The sequence below is a fragment of the Sinohyriopsis cumingii genome, unplaced genomic scaffold (assembly GCF_028554795.1).
Source record: "Sinohyriopsis cumingii isolate HCF-2022 unplaced genomic scaffold, ASM2855479v2 utg000131l, whole genome shotgun sequence".
Taxonomy (NCBI): Eukaryota; Metazoa; Mollusca; class Bivalvia; order Unionida; family Unionidae; genus Sinohyriopsis; species Sinohyriopsis cumingii.
In genome coordinates this window covers 2,294,434-2,311,844 of record NW_028315872.1, presented here as the reverse complement: position 1 = coordinate 2,311,844, position 17,411 = coordinate 2,294,434, and the positions used below count along the sequence as shown (strand labels likewise).

The window sequence follows — 17,411 nt, the reverse complement described above, 5'->3', positions numbered from 1 at the left end:
GCATCAAATTTAAGAGATATTTTTAGTTTACAGCTTTAATATGTAATGTCTAAAATAGACCTCCTACATTTTTTTACAGGATGGTTCTTTCAGTTTGTTCTATTTAGTGGGAAATAACAGAAATTTTAGAATTTAGATTTTCTCTACTTTTTACATAGCCAGCCAAGGAATGCACTCTATCCGTACCTTACAGCCATTCACTGAATGCTCTGTCTGTCATTGTGCGTATCTTATATACAGTCAAAGAATGCACTATGTCTGTCACTAAAAATTATGAGGTAGAGTGAAAGAGAGTGTACCTTATAGACGGTCAAGGAATGCACTCTGTCTCGTTTAATTCAGAAATAAATTGAAAGATAGCCTAATTTATAGGCAGTCAAAGAAAGCACTCTGTCACTAGCGTACCTTATAGCCAGTCAATGAATACACGGTCTGTCTTTGTGCGTACTTTACAGACAGTCGTTGTTGTTGTGGGGTTTAACGCCATTTTTGGTGGAGGAAGAACCCGGAAAACCCCGGAAAGAACCACCGACCCACGAGAAGCTACTGGCAAGCTTTCTCACATGCCCACATTGGTTGAATCTTAGACTCGAACTGCCGCAGACAATGGTGAGATGGCAGTGATCCGTAACGAAGAGCGCTTTAGACCACTCGGCCACTCGGGGCCCCTTACAGACAGTCAAAGAATGCACTCTGTATGTCACTATGCGTACCTTATAGCCAGTCAAGGCATACACTTTGTCACTAATATTCAGAGGTACTGCAGAGTGAAAAAGCGTACCTTACAGCCAGTCAATAAATGCACTCTGGCACTAAAATTATCTGGTATATTGAAAAAGAGAACGAAAGAGAACGTTCCTTATCACCAGTCATGGAATGCACTCTGTCACTAAAAATTTGGAAGCATAATGAAAGAGAGAATGAAAGAGAGCGTACCTTATAACCAGTCAATGAATGCACTCTGTCACTAAATATTCAGAGCATAGATATTCATCCACATGCATAATCTTAGCAAACTACATTGTTGTATTTACCTACACTTCAGTATGAATGGTCGAGCCATTTTAATGATCCTCATAGTATGCCAAGTAGTCCTCGTCTTATGATTTTTTATTTTGATTTTTTTTTTAACATCTATCGGATACAGAAATAACATTATTGGTCCATTATTTACACTGTTGATGATGGATATTGTTATTGCTGGTACGGTACGTACAACACTTTAAACACATTACTGGCCTAATGGTGCCACAGGACTTAAGTTCCCTTCCCACGAACACACTGAGGTATTCCACCCGGGTTGGCCTGGACAGGTATCAAATTAGCGAGCCTTGGATTACGAGTCCGAATGAATTTTATCAATAGATAACGTCATCAAGATTGGGATTATTAATTCTGTGAGAGTTTAGCAGAGAGTGGACAATTTTGTACTGGACACAGAGTGGACAATTTAGATCTTAACATTGGAGCTTCATTCCTTCTAAATTTAATTCCTTGCTTTCTTCGATCCATCAGGTTGTACTGCATACGACCACTTTCACGGTAGTGGAAGTCCATATTTCTTAATTCGATTCAACTGTTTTTTAATTCGTACGACAACCTACCCGGTAAGGGATTCCGTATTGCATTATTCGATCCATCGGCATGTAGTTCGTACGACTATTTACCCGGTAGAGGGTGTCAGTATTGCTTTTTTCAATCCATCGGGATGTACTTTGTACGACCGCTTAAACGGTAGGGTGTGTCCATATTGCCCAGTTTCTCTTTAAGAGATGAGACTGTAGCTGTCGCCAAATGACTGGAGCCATTCCTTCTCAGGTAATTGATGTTGTTGCAGCCAAGTTAGTAAATGTCATGATAGTAGTTGTTGTTGGTGTAGCAGAGGCAGCAGCAAAAGTAGTATTAGTTATTGTGCAGCAGGTTGTTGTTGTTTTTGGGGTTTACCGCCATTTTTCAGCATACGATAGGCTATATATGGCGGCCAGTATTAATGGTGGAGGAAGAACCCTGGAAAACCCCGGAAAGAACCACCGACCCACGAGAGGCTACCGGCATTGTGCGGCAGGTCATTTAGTAGTAGTAGTAGTGGTAGAATTAGTAGGAAGGGGAGGAAGAATCGCATTAGCGGTAGAAGGCTAGACAGATAAATAAGCAGAGTAATAGCCATCAAGATAGTCAGACAGGCAGATAGACAGACAGACAGACAGAAAGACAGACAGATAGATAGATAGAATGGTAGACAGATGGATAGGTAGATAGATAGACAGATAGCCAGACGGATATATAGATATAATTTAGGGTTTTATATTCAAAGTTAGATACTTGAATGTTGTCATCATTTAATCTTATTTATTTTCACATTCATACTATCAGCCATAGTGTGTACCCAGTTAAACCTGATCAACCAGATATTCATATCGTAACTAAAGTAATTTGAATTGTCTAGATCAATTATTTCAGTTATTTGTCTGTACACGCAAAGCACTTGCCATACTAGTCGGCTATTAATAACAAAGCTTCTTGTCATGTGCCAGAGATTTCTCTGCAATGATTGGTTGGCTTAGTACATCATAAACATAACTTGCTTGGCGACGTGAATCAAGTACTGTCATTGTTCAGAATACACTAGTTAAATTGGGACACGGGCATTTTACGGGATTTATAGATATTCTTTAAGTATCAGTATATTCATTACTATTATAAAACTACGTGTATAGTCACAGTATAAGTATATATTCATAGTATCCGTGTTGACAATTGCGTGAACTCTCACTGAGTCAATGCATGAAATTGGAATAACGTTGTACTGAATGTGTATAGTCGTATGTTTTACTCGTATCAAGGTTAATACATGAGCTGATAGTTGTGCTTTTAATGTTAATTGAATTTACATTGAATACTTTTGTATATTTTGAGTGTAAAACAATAGAAGACGTTGCTTCTATTTTCAGCTGCACTAAAATAAGACTGATTTTCTTTTACAAGCTCTTTAAAAAACAGACTGTACATGAGACGTTTTAAGCAGTGTTTTACAAGGAAGTTGATCTGTCTACAACAATGTATAAATAAAATATTAGGTATGTACATGACATAAATTTGTTCTTTTTCAGTCTAACCCTTGTGTCAGCATTGTGTTGGATTGACGGCTTACTTTACTTGCAGCCAATAAATCTCAACGACAACCTGTTAAAACGAAAAAATGGCCACTGGAGGACAGAACGAAAATGGCTGCAGTCTGATTGAAGTTGAGGGAGTGACACTGGAAAACCGTAAGTGTTCTATAAGCTATATATAAAAACCCATTTGCTTTTTAATAACCGGTCAATATATACAAGTTTTATTTTGTGTTTTTGTTGTTATGTTGTTTTTACCTAACTATACCCAGTAGAAGCAATGCATATTCAATGACGAAACGTTTAAACAATTTTAAATTTAGATGACATACTTCTGTCTCTTCTGTTACCTAAGGTCTGACATGCTAATGGAATATATCAGGGTATATTTTCATACTCTTTTGTTATCTTATGTCTGACATAACTAATGGAATATGTCCGTGAATATTTTCGTACTCTCCATGCTGATACCTTTTGCTCATTCATTAAAAGTATTCGATCAACAAGTAGATCTCCGCTTTTTTTTCTGAACGCTACCTGTAATGTCAGAAATAAAGGCGATCTACTTGTTGGTCTATACAAGTATGGATTGGAAAGGTCGTGTTTTCTAGCAATACATAACCCGGGGAAAACCTCTCATAATTAGCTACCGATAATTATGAAATAACAAAGTAATCTAAACATTATAATATAATTTGTGCGGTGTCATTGCCAGCACAAAATTACGTCTAACGCCGTCTCTTTTGTTACTTAAGGTCTAACATACTTAATGGAATATTTCAGTGAATGTTTTCATACTGTTCTACTAGCTAAGGTCTGACATACTTTATGGAATGTCCGTGAAAATTTTCATAATCTTTTGTTTCTTAATCTTTTGTTACTTAAAGTTTGAGTTCCTTAATGGAATATGTCAGTGAATATTTTCTTACCGATACTTTAAATACATTCATTAAAAAGGATGGATTGGAATTGCCGTGTGTTTCTCAACCAAAGCACATTTTTCCCGAATTTCTGTCAAGTAAATTTTCATAACTCCGCCTATCTACAACACACTGCCAGTCAGTTTGTGATAATTCGATATTTCAACTGGCCGGAATGCAAGTCTTTTCGTTGGAAATATGTGTACGCCTATTGTAGGCTGATATAGTCAATATAACCGTCACACAAATATATTATGTACAAATGAACGAAGCCTAAGATTGAGTGCTCATCACAATAAATACACGTCTAAACATGTGCACGACATGTTTCTCCACATTGTTATTCGGGAGTAGACAATAATAATAATGAAGAAAATCAAAAATATTTTTTTCCTCAAATTCCAAAAATAGATTGGTAGATTGTGAAGCAAGTTTAGTAAACTAATAACACATCGGGTCAAGAACATAATAAAAATATACATACAGAAAATATGTACAACAATTTGTATAGACTAAAAGGGCGAATTTAAAACAGCAACACATACTATTTACAATTGAATATGCACAAAGACATATATAACAGAGTTCAGTGTACTATGTGGCTATTCATATATGAACCGGCCGATAGCCATTGCGGCTATGTGATAATATGGTGTTATTTTGTCCCAATGATATCATGGATATAATATGGTGTTATTTTGTCCCAGTGATATTATGGACATAATATGGTGCTATTTTGTCCCAATGATATCATGGATATAATATGGTGTTATTTTGTCCCAATGATATCATGGATATAATATGGTGTTATTTTGTCCCAATGATATCATGGATACAATATGGTGCTATTTTGTCCTAATGATATAATGGACATAATATGGTGTTATTTGTCCTATTGATATTATGGATACAATATGGTGCTATTTTGTCCCAATGATATGGATATAATATGGTGTTATTTTACTCACTGCGTACTGTCGCCGAAATACACACGGACAACCACATCCTGAGCTCATATTCTCAAGAATAAACATTTACCTTTAAATCCCTACCAGAAATGCATAGATCTAACTCTTCTATCACCACCTAAATGAGAGAGGTAAAAATGTTCTAAAAATAGACTAGAACTAACATTCGTGGGTAGTGAACCGGAAGTATTAAATGTAACCCGATACCTTTACAATATTAGGTCTTGTTGTAGGTGGCGCACTACAGTTTCGTAGTTTACATAGTTCTAGATTTTTAGAGAAAAGAACTTCCCAGGTTTGCCCTCACTGGTTATATATATATATACCTTGTATGTCTTAGGTTTTGTTAAAATAACGTTTAGTTCCGTCTGTCAATAACTGGAAGGTCTTGCTCTGATTTATAGCAAAATAACAACATATTATATAAATGATATTATTAGGACAAAATAACACCATATTATATCCATGATATCATTAGGACAAGATAACACCATATTATATTCATGATATCATTAGTACAAAATAACAACATATTATATCCAAGATATTATTAGCACAAAATAACACCATATTATATCCATGATATTATTATGACAAAATAACACCATATTATATCCATGATATTATTATTACAAAATAACACCATATTATATCCATGATATTATTAGGACAAAATAACACCATATTATATCCATTATATCATTAGCACAAAATAACACCATATTGTATCCATGATAGTATTATGACAAAATAACACCATATAATATCCATGATATTATTAGCACAAAATAACACCATATTATATCCATGATATTATTAGGACAAGATGACACCATGTTATATCCATGATATTATTCGGATAAAATAACACCATATGATATCCATGATATCATTAGGGCAAGATAACACCATATTATATCCATGATATCATTAGCACAAAATAACACCATATTATATCCATAATATTATTAGCACAAAATAACACCATATTATATCCATGATATTATTATTACAAAATAACACCATACTATATTCATTATATTATTAGGACAACATAACACCATATTATATCCATTATATCATTAGCACAAAATAACACCATATTATATCCATGATATTATTATGACAAAATAACACCATATAATATCCATGATATTATTAGCACAAAATAGCACCATATTATATCCATGATATCATTAGGACAAGATGACACCATATTATATCCATGATATTATTCGGATAAAATAACACCATATTATATCCATGATATCATTAGGGCAAGATAACACCATATTATATCCATGATATCATTAGCACAAAATAACACCATATTATATCCATGATATTATTAGCACAAAATAACACCATATTATATCCATAATATTATTCGGACAAAATAACACCATATTATATCCTTGCTATTATTAGGACAAAATAACACCATATTATATCCATGATATTATTATTACAAAATAACACCATATTATATCCATTATATTATTAGGACATAATAACACCATATCAAATCCATGATATTATTAGGACAAAATAACACCATATTATATCCAGGAGATTATTATTAATAAAAAACACCATAATATATCCATGATATTATTAGGACAAAAAAAAAACATATTATATCCAGAAAATTATTAGGATAGAATAACACCATATTATATCCATTATATTGTTCGGACTAAATAACATCCTATGATATCCTTAATATTATTAGGACAAAATAACACCATATTATATACATGATATTATTAGAACAGAATAAAATCACATTATATCCAGGAAATTATTAAGGGGAAGATATACACCATAATATATCCATGATATTATTAGGACAAAACCACACCATAATATAGCCTTGAGATTAATAGGAAAAAAATATTATTTATCTCAAGATAAACGAAACGAAGATATTTCACATAAAAAAATCACATCCCGTCATAGTTAAATGGCCAGTGCCTTAAAGTACATGAATTTGCGATGTTTTTGTTAATTTTTGTATAAGTTGCAATCAAAAAACAATTAAAGTGGGATGATTTAGCTTGCAATAGAGATGACACTGTGAGACATCGTGCTGGCATCAGAGAGCCTACTGATAAAAGTATGAAGTGTTGACACTCAAGACTATACCTTTCTAGCTACACTATTGACGTAATAGGACGTATTGATACTGAAGCCCACACCTTTCTAGCTACACTATTGATGTAATAGGAAGTGTTGATACTGAAGTCTACACTTTTCTAGCTACACTACTGACGTAACAGGAAGTGCTGATACTGAAGCCCACACCTTTCTAGCTACATTATTGACATAATAGGAAGTTTTGATACAAAAGCCCACACCTTTCTAGCTACACAATTGACGTAATAGGAAGTGTTGATACTGAAGGCTACACTTTTCTAGCTACATTATTGATGTAATAGGAAGTGTTGATGTAATAGGAAGTGTTGATACTGAAGCCCACACCCTTCTAGCTACACTATTGATGTAATAGGAAGTGTTGATGTAATAGGAAGTGTTGATGTAATAGAAAGGGTTGATACTGAAGCGTACACCTTTCTAGCTACACTCTTGATGTAATAAGAAGTGTTGATACTGAAGCCCACACCTTTCTAGCTACACTATTGATATAATAGGAAGGGTTAATACTGAAGCGTACACCTCTCTAGCTACACTATTGATGTAATAGGAAGTGTTGATACTGAAGCCCACACCTTTCTAGCTACACTATTGATGTAATAAGAAGTGTTGATACTGAACCCCACACATCTTAGCTACACTATTGATGTAATAGGAGGTGTTGATACTGAAGCCTACACCGCTCTATCCACACTATTGATTTCATAAGAAGTGTTGATACTGAAGCCCACACCTTTCTAGCTACACTATTGATGTAATAGGAAGTGTTGATACTGAAGCCCACACCTTTCTAGCTACACTATTGATGTAATAGGAAGTGTTGATACTGAAGCCCACACCTTGCTTGCTACACTATTGATGTAATAGGAAGTGTTGATACTGAAGCCCACACCTTTCTAGCTACACTATTGATGTAATAAGAAGTGTTGATACTGAACCCCACACATCGTAGCTACACTATTGATGTAATAGGAGGTGTTGATACTGAAGCCTACACCGCTCTATCCACACTATTGATTTCATAAGAAGTGTTGATACTGAAGCCCACACCTTTCTAGATAAACTATTGATGTAATAGGAAGTGTTGATACTGAAGCCCACACCTTTCTAACTACACTATTGATATAATAGGAAGGGAAACTGAGTAGGTTTCCAACATCTGGGCACGATATTTATCAGTGGTGGCCGTAAAGATAAAGCACACTTACTGCACAAGCGAGAAAATATTTAGTCGACTTGAGACAATAGGTAGAGTTCAGACAGAAAACAAGTGCGTTCCTGAAAATCGAAGGAAGATTTGCAGTCTTAGACAAGAATACATATACTTAACTCATTCACATACGCTATTAAAGACATTATTTGTTTTTGTTTTTGTTTTGTTTTTGTTTTTTAATAGGAAATGTTTCTGAAAGTTCGATTTTGCCCGAATATCTTTGACAATTCATTTGTCCACCGTGTTGGCATTCGTGACAGGTGTTAAAAATGTGATTAAAGGCCTACAAATTTAAATATATTTTTAATTATAAATTTGTAACCGATACGACCGTCTTTTAAAAAAGATTTTAAAAATATTTTGTTATGAATGATGAATACACGCTGTTAATAGGATTGAAGTCGTAACAGGATTCCTCGGGAATTCCCGTACATTCCTAACTCATGGAAGCTGCCAACGTACCGGCAGAGTGAAAATGGATCGTGGTGCGTACCACCGGAACAAACCTGCGGCAAACCGATATACCGGTAATACCGGACACCTCTATAATTAGGGTTATAGGGTATACAGCTTGGCCTTGTTTCAGATGTGCACAATGAAAATCAAACAACAAAACGCCAGCTCCACTTGGTCATTTTCACTTCCTGGATTTCGAAGGTAAGTTGTAAAGGGAGCTGATAACTTTTGCTTTTTATATATGTTGTAATCCAATTCAATGCACGTTCAGAAACTGGTATTGTCTAGTCTGGCAAAATTAGTTTTCCCTATTTTAATCCCTGCTAAAGATAGCGTGATTTAGACTACTTCACGCTGATTATTCGAATACTTGGGTGCAGTCATTTTAGTTTGCTCCGTCCGTAGATCATATATAATTTGTACAAGTAACAAGAACACTATCCAAAGGAATTTCAGTCATAAACATGTTAATAACTTAGAAATATGCCAAAAATATCTACTATACATGTTGCAAATGCAAACAACTTCACCTTACACCTGTCACTCTCTCAGAAGTACATACTATCTTAAGCGTGCCTCGTTGCAGAGTTTAAAGAATTATTTACCTTTAAATTATGATATTCGTGAGTTATTTCTTTGAATTAATGATATCCTCAAAGCCAATGTATGATATACATTTTTTAATGAACGATATCACTCCTTATATGGTACCATAATATAAATTATACTCATCAACTACTTTTTCCAGTGTAAACTTAGAATTATCCCCAGCAGTATACGCCTGATATCACAACGTCGAAATTTAATGAAACTCGTAAGATATAGGCGATGTATCACTGTATTAAAATGAAAATTCAGTTATTAGCAAATACTCGCAACTGCAACTTAAATATGCGACTTTCCTTTATTGTTTAACTATCTAACAACAAAAAATAAAATAAAAACTAATATTCACTATATACTTGACACCCTGTTGAGTTCTGAGTAAGGGCAAAGACATTCACGAACATTTTTAATACCCTGTAGGGATGGGTAAGGTGAAAGACATTAGGGGGTGCTGGGTATGTAGAAAGGGATACTAGGTAGGTATAACGACGTACATAAACACACATAATGCCCTATAGGGTATTGGTTTAGGGGAATGAGATCGATAAAAATGCTTAATATCTTATAAGGTGCTGGATAACGGAAAGATACACGTGATCTTCCTGAATACCCTGCAGCATGCTGGGTAAGGGAAACATACACGTGATCGTCCTGAATACCCTGCAGCATGCTGGGTAAGGGAAAAGATACACGTGATCTTCCTGAATACCCTGCAACATGCTGGGTAAGGGGAAACATACACGTGATCGTCCTGAATACCCTGCAGCATGCTGGGTAAGGGGAAACATACACGTGATCGTCCTGAATACCCTGCAGCATGCTGGGTAAGGGAAAATATACACGTGATCTTCCTGAACACCCTGCAACATGGGGTAGGGGGAAACATACACGTGATCGTCCTGAATACCCTGCAGCTTGCTGGGTAAGGGGAAACATACACGCGATCTTCCTGAATACCCTGCAACATGCTGGGTAAGGGGAAACATACACGTGATCGTCCTGAATACCCTGCAACGTCCTGGGTAAGGGGAAACATACACGTGATCTTCCTGAATACCCTGCAACATGCTGGGTAAGGGGAAACATACACGTGATCGTCCTGAATACCCTGCAGCATGCTGGGTAAGGGAAAAGATACACGTGATCTTCCTGAATACCCTGCAGCATGCTGAGTAAGGGGAAATATACACGTGAACGTTCTTATTACCCAGCAGCAACATTTGATATAAGATAATGCTGATAAATGTATAAACTCGCACATTCAACAATCATATTATCATTTACTCCATCAAGAAAATAAATGTCAGAAAAAGTTAAGTTGATCCCGAAAATATCAACTTTTCACAAAGAAAGTAACATTGTTCGTGAAAATGACACTTCTTAGATGAAAAGATTACACCAATGTGTACAGCCATTTTGTGAAAGGTATTATTTTCGGACAGGTTTGCATGTACACGAACAGACCTACTTTTCACAGGAAATGTTAAATTATCAGTATAGAGTAAGTAAGGAAATCGAGTTGCAACACTAGCTTGCCAAATTTATCCCAGTTGGAAACTAAATTTGGCCAACAGAAATGGCCCTCATGTACCAAAACATCCTTTGTTACATTAGTCCAGTCATGTGATCCTTAGCTAATTGTAATCATTTTTTAAGATAAAATTGCAAAATTCTATAGTGGATTTACCGAGATGGAGAAGACAGCGAAGAATCGCACCCACACACCCTTCCATCTACACACTCGCGCCCCACTAAAATTCAGGCAAAACATGAAGACAGTATTGGTGCCATACAAGTTATAATGAAGTGAGAATCTTGCAGGAATTTATTTTGTATCATCCAGTTAATTAGTAACAGTTTTTTAGTTGACACGGAATGATTTATTAATAGAATCTCTCTCAATGCATCGTTGTTTTCAAGAGTATACCTACCTACCTACCTACCTACACACATACATACATATACATACATACATACATACATACATACATACATACATACATATATACATACATACATATATAGTGACTTTGTCCTTTGGACTATATTGTATGATTTTATGACAGGTACGTTCATGGGGAAGTAAATGCAAGTACAATTTTATAACAGGTACATTCATAGTTAAGTACATACATGTACGATTTATAACAGGTACATTCATAATGAAGTCTATTGAACTTAAAGAAGCACTTTAGGAATTTGCTGATTTTCAGCCCAAATATTGGCATGTTCATCCACGCAGTGTTCTTTTAAATGGGCATTTATAGGTACACCATTTAAAACTAGATTATTAATGTCTCATATAGTATGTACGCGGAATCTTTTGCATACCACAAGGTGTATATATTTTTCATTCAAAGAAAGATTGTTTTATTCACACCTTCCACCGATCTCTTTGCTGGTGGGTCGTCGGTCTGTTTGACCATCATGGGACCAGATATACTATTGCATGCCACGCGCTAAAATCAGTTTGGCTCCTTTTTTGTGGATATATATATATATATATATATATATATATATATATATATATATATATATATATATATATATCAGTGCTTTTTAACTATAACTATGGTTAGCAGAGAACGAGAGAGAGAGAGAGAGATGTGTTTGTGTTGAACATAGTCAAGGAATTTACAGTTCGGCCTTACTATCTCCTGGGGTAACTAAGACTTATTGGTATGGTGTAGAAAAATCTCTTGGAACGTTGAATGCAAACCAATATGATGACCGGGATTCTTCTAGGTTACTTTCTGTTGGTGTTAGTTTAGTTTCAGAGTTTTCATCCAGCTCCATGTACATATAGGCATGATATAGAGGTAGACAGAGTTGAATATTTGTTACTGTTTAAGTTAATGCACGGTGACGAATTTATGTCGCATCCAAATGAAAATCGTTTGTCTACATCATCACTGTCATTCACTGAGCAGCTTGCTTCTTTGTAAGTGTTGAATCTTTATATGTTTAATGTTCTGTCTTCGGTAAAAAATTTACCAAAATTATTTTAATACAGTATAAATAATAACTTTTTCGGTGCACTGTTGATGTGTATGTCACTACCTTTCCTATGGGGGCCCCGAGTGGCCGAGTGGTCTAAAGCGCTCTTCGTTACGGATCACTGCCATCTCACCTCTATCTGCGGCGGTTCGAGTCTAAGATTCAGCCAATGTGGGCATGTGAGAAAGCTTGCCAGTAGCTTCTCGTGGGTCGGTGGTTCTTTCCGGGGTTTTCCGGGTTCTTCCTCCACCATTAATACTGGCCGCCATGTATAGCCTATCGTGCTGAAAAATGGCGTTAAACCCCACAACAACAACAACAACCTTTCCTATGCACTGTGATCTACGTGTCACTACCTTTTCTATGCACTATGATTTGCATGCCACTGCCTTTCCTATGTAATGTGATCTCCGTGTCACTGCCTTTCCTATGCACAATGGTCTACGTGTCACCTTTCCTATCCATTGTGATCTACCTGTCACTACATTTTCTATTCACTGTGATCTACGTGTCACTACCTTTTCTATGCACTATGATTTGCATGTAACTACCTTTCCTATGCACTGCGATCTACGTGTCACTACCTTTCCTATGCACTGTGATCTACGTGTCACTACCTTTTCTATGCACTATGATTTGCATGCCACTGCCTTTCCTATGTAATGTGATCTCCGTGTCACTGCCTTTCCTATGCACAATGGTCTACGTGTCACCTTTCCTATCCATTGTGATCTACCTGGCACTACATTTTATATTCACTGTGATCTACGTGTCACTACCTTTTCTATGCACTATGATTTGCATGTAACTACCTTTCCTATGCACTGCGATCTACGTGTCACTACCTTTCCTATGCACTGTGATCTACGTGTCACTACCTTTTCTATGCACTATGATTTGCATGTAACTACCTTTCCTATGCACTGTGATCTACGTGTCACTACCTTTTATATGCACTATGATTTGCATGCCACTGCCTTTCTTATGTAAGGTGATCTGCGTGTCACTGCCTTTCCTATGCACAATGATCTACGTGTCACCTTTCTTATCCATTGTGATCTACGTGTCACTACCTTTTCTATGCTCTATGATTTGCATGTTACTGCCTTTCCTATGTACTGTGATCTACGTGTCACTACCTTTCCTATGCACTGTGACGTGTCACTAACTTTCCTATAAGACCGCTCCAGTGGTCTAGTTGTTAGAGCGTCCGACTCGGATGCGGTAAGTCGCGGGCTCGAACCCCGGCTGGGTCATACTAAAGTCTTATAAAAAATGGCACTAGCAGCTGCCTCGCTTGGCGCTCAGCATTAAAAGGTTAGTGTTAGGACTGGTTGGCCTAATGTCAGGATAATGTGACTGGGTGGGATATGACGATACATATTAGAGGCATGATGTCCCAGTGCTAGACATCACTATAACTGTCACACTACAGACATCGTAGCGATATGACTGAAAAATTGTTAAAGCTATGTTAAAAATCCCAAATACACCGACACACCTTTCCTATACACTGTGATCTACGTGTCACTACGTTTCCTATGCACTGAAAACTATCCGTACCTGTCGCTGACAATGCAATACAATGCTAATAACGCTCAAGTCACAAATACGCCTCCCCCCCCCCCCCCCCGGGAAAATGCTTGGCGCTCAGCATTACAAAGGTTAGTGTTAGGACTGGTTGATCTGATGTCAGGATAATGTGACTGGGTGGGACACAATGCTACATGTCTGCGATATTACGCTCCCGTGCTGGACATCACTATAAACTATTACACTGCAGACATCGTAGCGATATGACAAAATATTTGTTAAAGCTATGTTAAAAATCCCAAGCACACAGACACACCTTTCCTATGCACTGTGACCTACATGTCACTACCTATGATGTACGTGTCACTACCCGTCACTGACAATGCAATACAATGCTAATAAAGCTCAAGTCGCAAATATGACACCCACCGGGAAAATGCCTTTCTTATATCAATTTCAGACTGCGTTGATATTCAGCTTAGCACTAAGTACAATGTCTATCTGATATGACTTCGAAAGCCTGGTACAATATTTGGCAAAATCCGCAAGAGTTGCATTTAATGACGATAATGAAAACTTTTGTGAAACGTCGCTAAGATAAATTAAATAGGAAAAATTTGATTCAAAAATACAAACCTAATCCTGTTTGGTTATCCTCGTTCGTCGATAGCAAGTTTTGGTCGGATTAACGAGACTAGAATACATTGTTTTCATTGAGAAAACAAAAAATGAAAGAAATCGCACTAAAATGTTTATCAGTTCATAGCTCATTAATTTATAGAATAACAGTCGCGATTACACCCAGTGAGATATTTATCTGGGTGAACCGTCATGTAATTACCTGTTTGATCGACTTAAAACGACAAATTCGAAGAGAGAGAGAGAGAGATTTGTCGAGATACAAGTCAATGAAAATACAGAATGAACTTGCTAAAAGAAATGGTTAAACAATACTTTTTTTTTTACTTCTCTGTAGCTATGGAGGTCTATCCACAGTTTTGCATATTTTTAGTTTATTTCCTTGGAAAACATCAAGAAGCTGGGGGTGTCATAGTTTTGTTATTATATATGTCTATGTAGAGGTTGGCGTAAAAATTAAGTAAGATCATGATATATATTTACGTTTGATAAAATCAGGACATATGTTCATATCGAATAAAATCAGTATATATCGTAGCAATCAGAGGGGTTACTTGACCGAACGATGTTAAACCTTGGCGTGATTCCACTAGAAGTCATAAGTTTCCCTGTTTCCAAAGACCTCTATACAACTAATGTTGAAAACTGGAAAGTCCAACGTGTCCATTCCATAAATGATTTTACTCTAATTCATACAAGACCACAAATCGTACAATTTCCCAATTGTCTATCAACCGCATAACTGTATGGTTTCCCTTAATTAACTTTAATTAACTAACGTACCGTCAGTATTTCACGCCGTGAAACTATACAACCACCTAATACAGGGAACTAATTTTGCTACGCCACCTTCGATCAGTCAAATGATGTGTTTAAGCCACATTTTGCCTGTAACTTTACTCCATTTTGGCCATCATAGCAATAATAAACGGTGCCTGCCGACGGCGGAACAGTCCCTTCTCGTTTATTCAGTTGTTTAATTTACCAGCCTCCAATCATAAATACTACACCTGGAGTCACACAATCAATTTACACAACTAGATTTTAATACGGACTACCAAACTCCAGGGACAATTATGCCTCTCTGACTTGAATTCACCAAAAGTAAACCATGACATCATAGAAACTTACTGTCACTACACTCCGTGATGTTTGTCCCTAGTAATTAGCTAATTATTTCGGTCTGAGGACTATATTCCCAGCACAGACTTCCCATAGTCAAACAAGTAATCACAAAAATGTAAGAAATCCTTAAAACGGAGCGCTATTAACAAAATGCGCATACTCAAAAACTATTACAATATCTTTATGTACAGGTTGAATGGCGTAAAAATCGAATAATATCAGGATGTATGTTTATGTCGAATAAGATCAGAATATACGGTTATGTGAAATAAAATGACGCAAATTTCTGTCGAATAAAATCAGGATATACGCTTATGTACAGATTCGAGTGTAGCAATTTTAATGTCTGTGTCCAGCTAGACTCTGCTCTATGCTACCGGCAAACCCAGGGTAGACACACTAACGCATGGATTAAAGGACGAACGTGAGCAAACCTAAATGCAAGAAGTGATATAATAAAAACGAAAGTTTGTTACCTGGAAGCAATCTGATGTAATAGAAAAAAATCTGTTTACATCCAAGACCGTATATTACCTTGACACTTATTTCCACATTTGTTTTCACGCACAGTTACAGTAGATATCGCCCGGGTGCTTTTGTGTTCATTCAAATTTACAACAGGTATCGCGAAAATAGTTTATTGTTCATAAAAAATTAAAATAGGTATCGCGAAAATAGTTTGGTTTTAGTGTGCAACGCTAGATATACGAGTCAAGACTTCAGTACGTGATCAAAATTGTGTATGAGTAAATGATCGAATGCTATTATTTTCTATAATATATGATGAAAAATAAATTACAATCTATTCTTTATGTGCCCGTAAATAGCCTTTGATGGACATAGAACACGATAGTGAATAGACTTTGATGGACATAGAACACGATTGTGAATAGACTTTGATGGACATAGAACACGATTGTGAATAGCCTTTGATGCAAATAGAGCACGATAGTGACTAGACTTTGATGGACATAGAACACGATTGTGAATAGCCTTTGATAGACATAGAAGACGGTTGTGAATAGCCTTTGATGGAGCAGCAGAGGGGCTGTACAGACCGAAACTTTTTGCACAATAAACCCCTCCAGGAAACTATTCCTCGATAGAGGGCTTATTTCGACGAAATAAACCCTTCTATTCAGAATACAGGACAAAAAAAAATGTCCCCCGAAAACTCGAAGAGTTTCCAGGGACAAACTCGTTGAGTTTGCACTGACAACTTGGGTTACTTCAATAAATCTGAAACAGTTTCCGTGGCGGGGTCGTTATTGAAAAATCCATGGGTCGGGTCCATCCCCTCTGCTGCTCTGGCAAATGAGTTTCCAAGGAAAAACATTTTTATGTTAGCGGAATTAAATCATTGACAAATAAATAATGGCAAATATTGGAGAAGCACATACGACTAGATTAGCTCGAGAACGTCTCGAAGCAATTCAGAAATTTCTTCCTGTCCGTGATAGTGTCAGACAAAAATTACAACTAAGACAGCAAGCACGGGAAGGCTTTGCAGAGACTACGGAGGAATTATTTAAACCCGTGACCAAAGCTACTGAAAAATCCGCAGCTGTTACCAAAGAGGCTTTAATAGAGCAAAGGAAAATTTTACAGGATATTTCAGCTGGACTTAAACCCCCGCCTCCACCCGATGAAGTTGTTGTGTCAGTACCTGCTGGTAAGCGAGTAACAG

At 36.4% G+C, this 17,411-nt stretch overlaps 1 protein-coding gene across 3 annotated transcripts in view; it reads left to right on the top strand.

Annotated features, from left to right (window-relative positions):
* Positions 1 to 17,411, top strand: part of LOC149774817 (uncharacterized) — a 296,842-nt gene that overhangs the window by 66,754 nt on the left and 212,677 nt on the right. For 2 of the 3 annotated variants that reach the window (XM_089944712.1, XM_089944713.1), the window contains exon 2: positions 3,111 to 3,269. The gene's annotated coding sequence lies outside the window, so the exon portion shown is untranslated. Of the gene's footprint in view, positions 1 to 2,641; positions 2,677 to 3,110; positions 3,270 to 17,411 lie in introns of those variants that run through there. The other variant, XM_089944714.1, reaches the window with a different exon arrangement.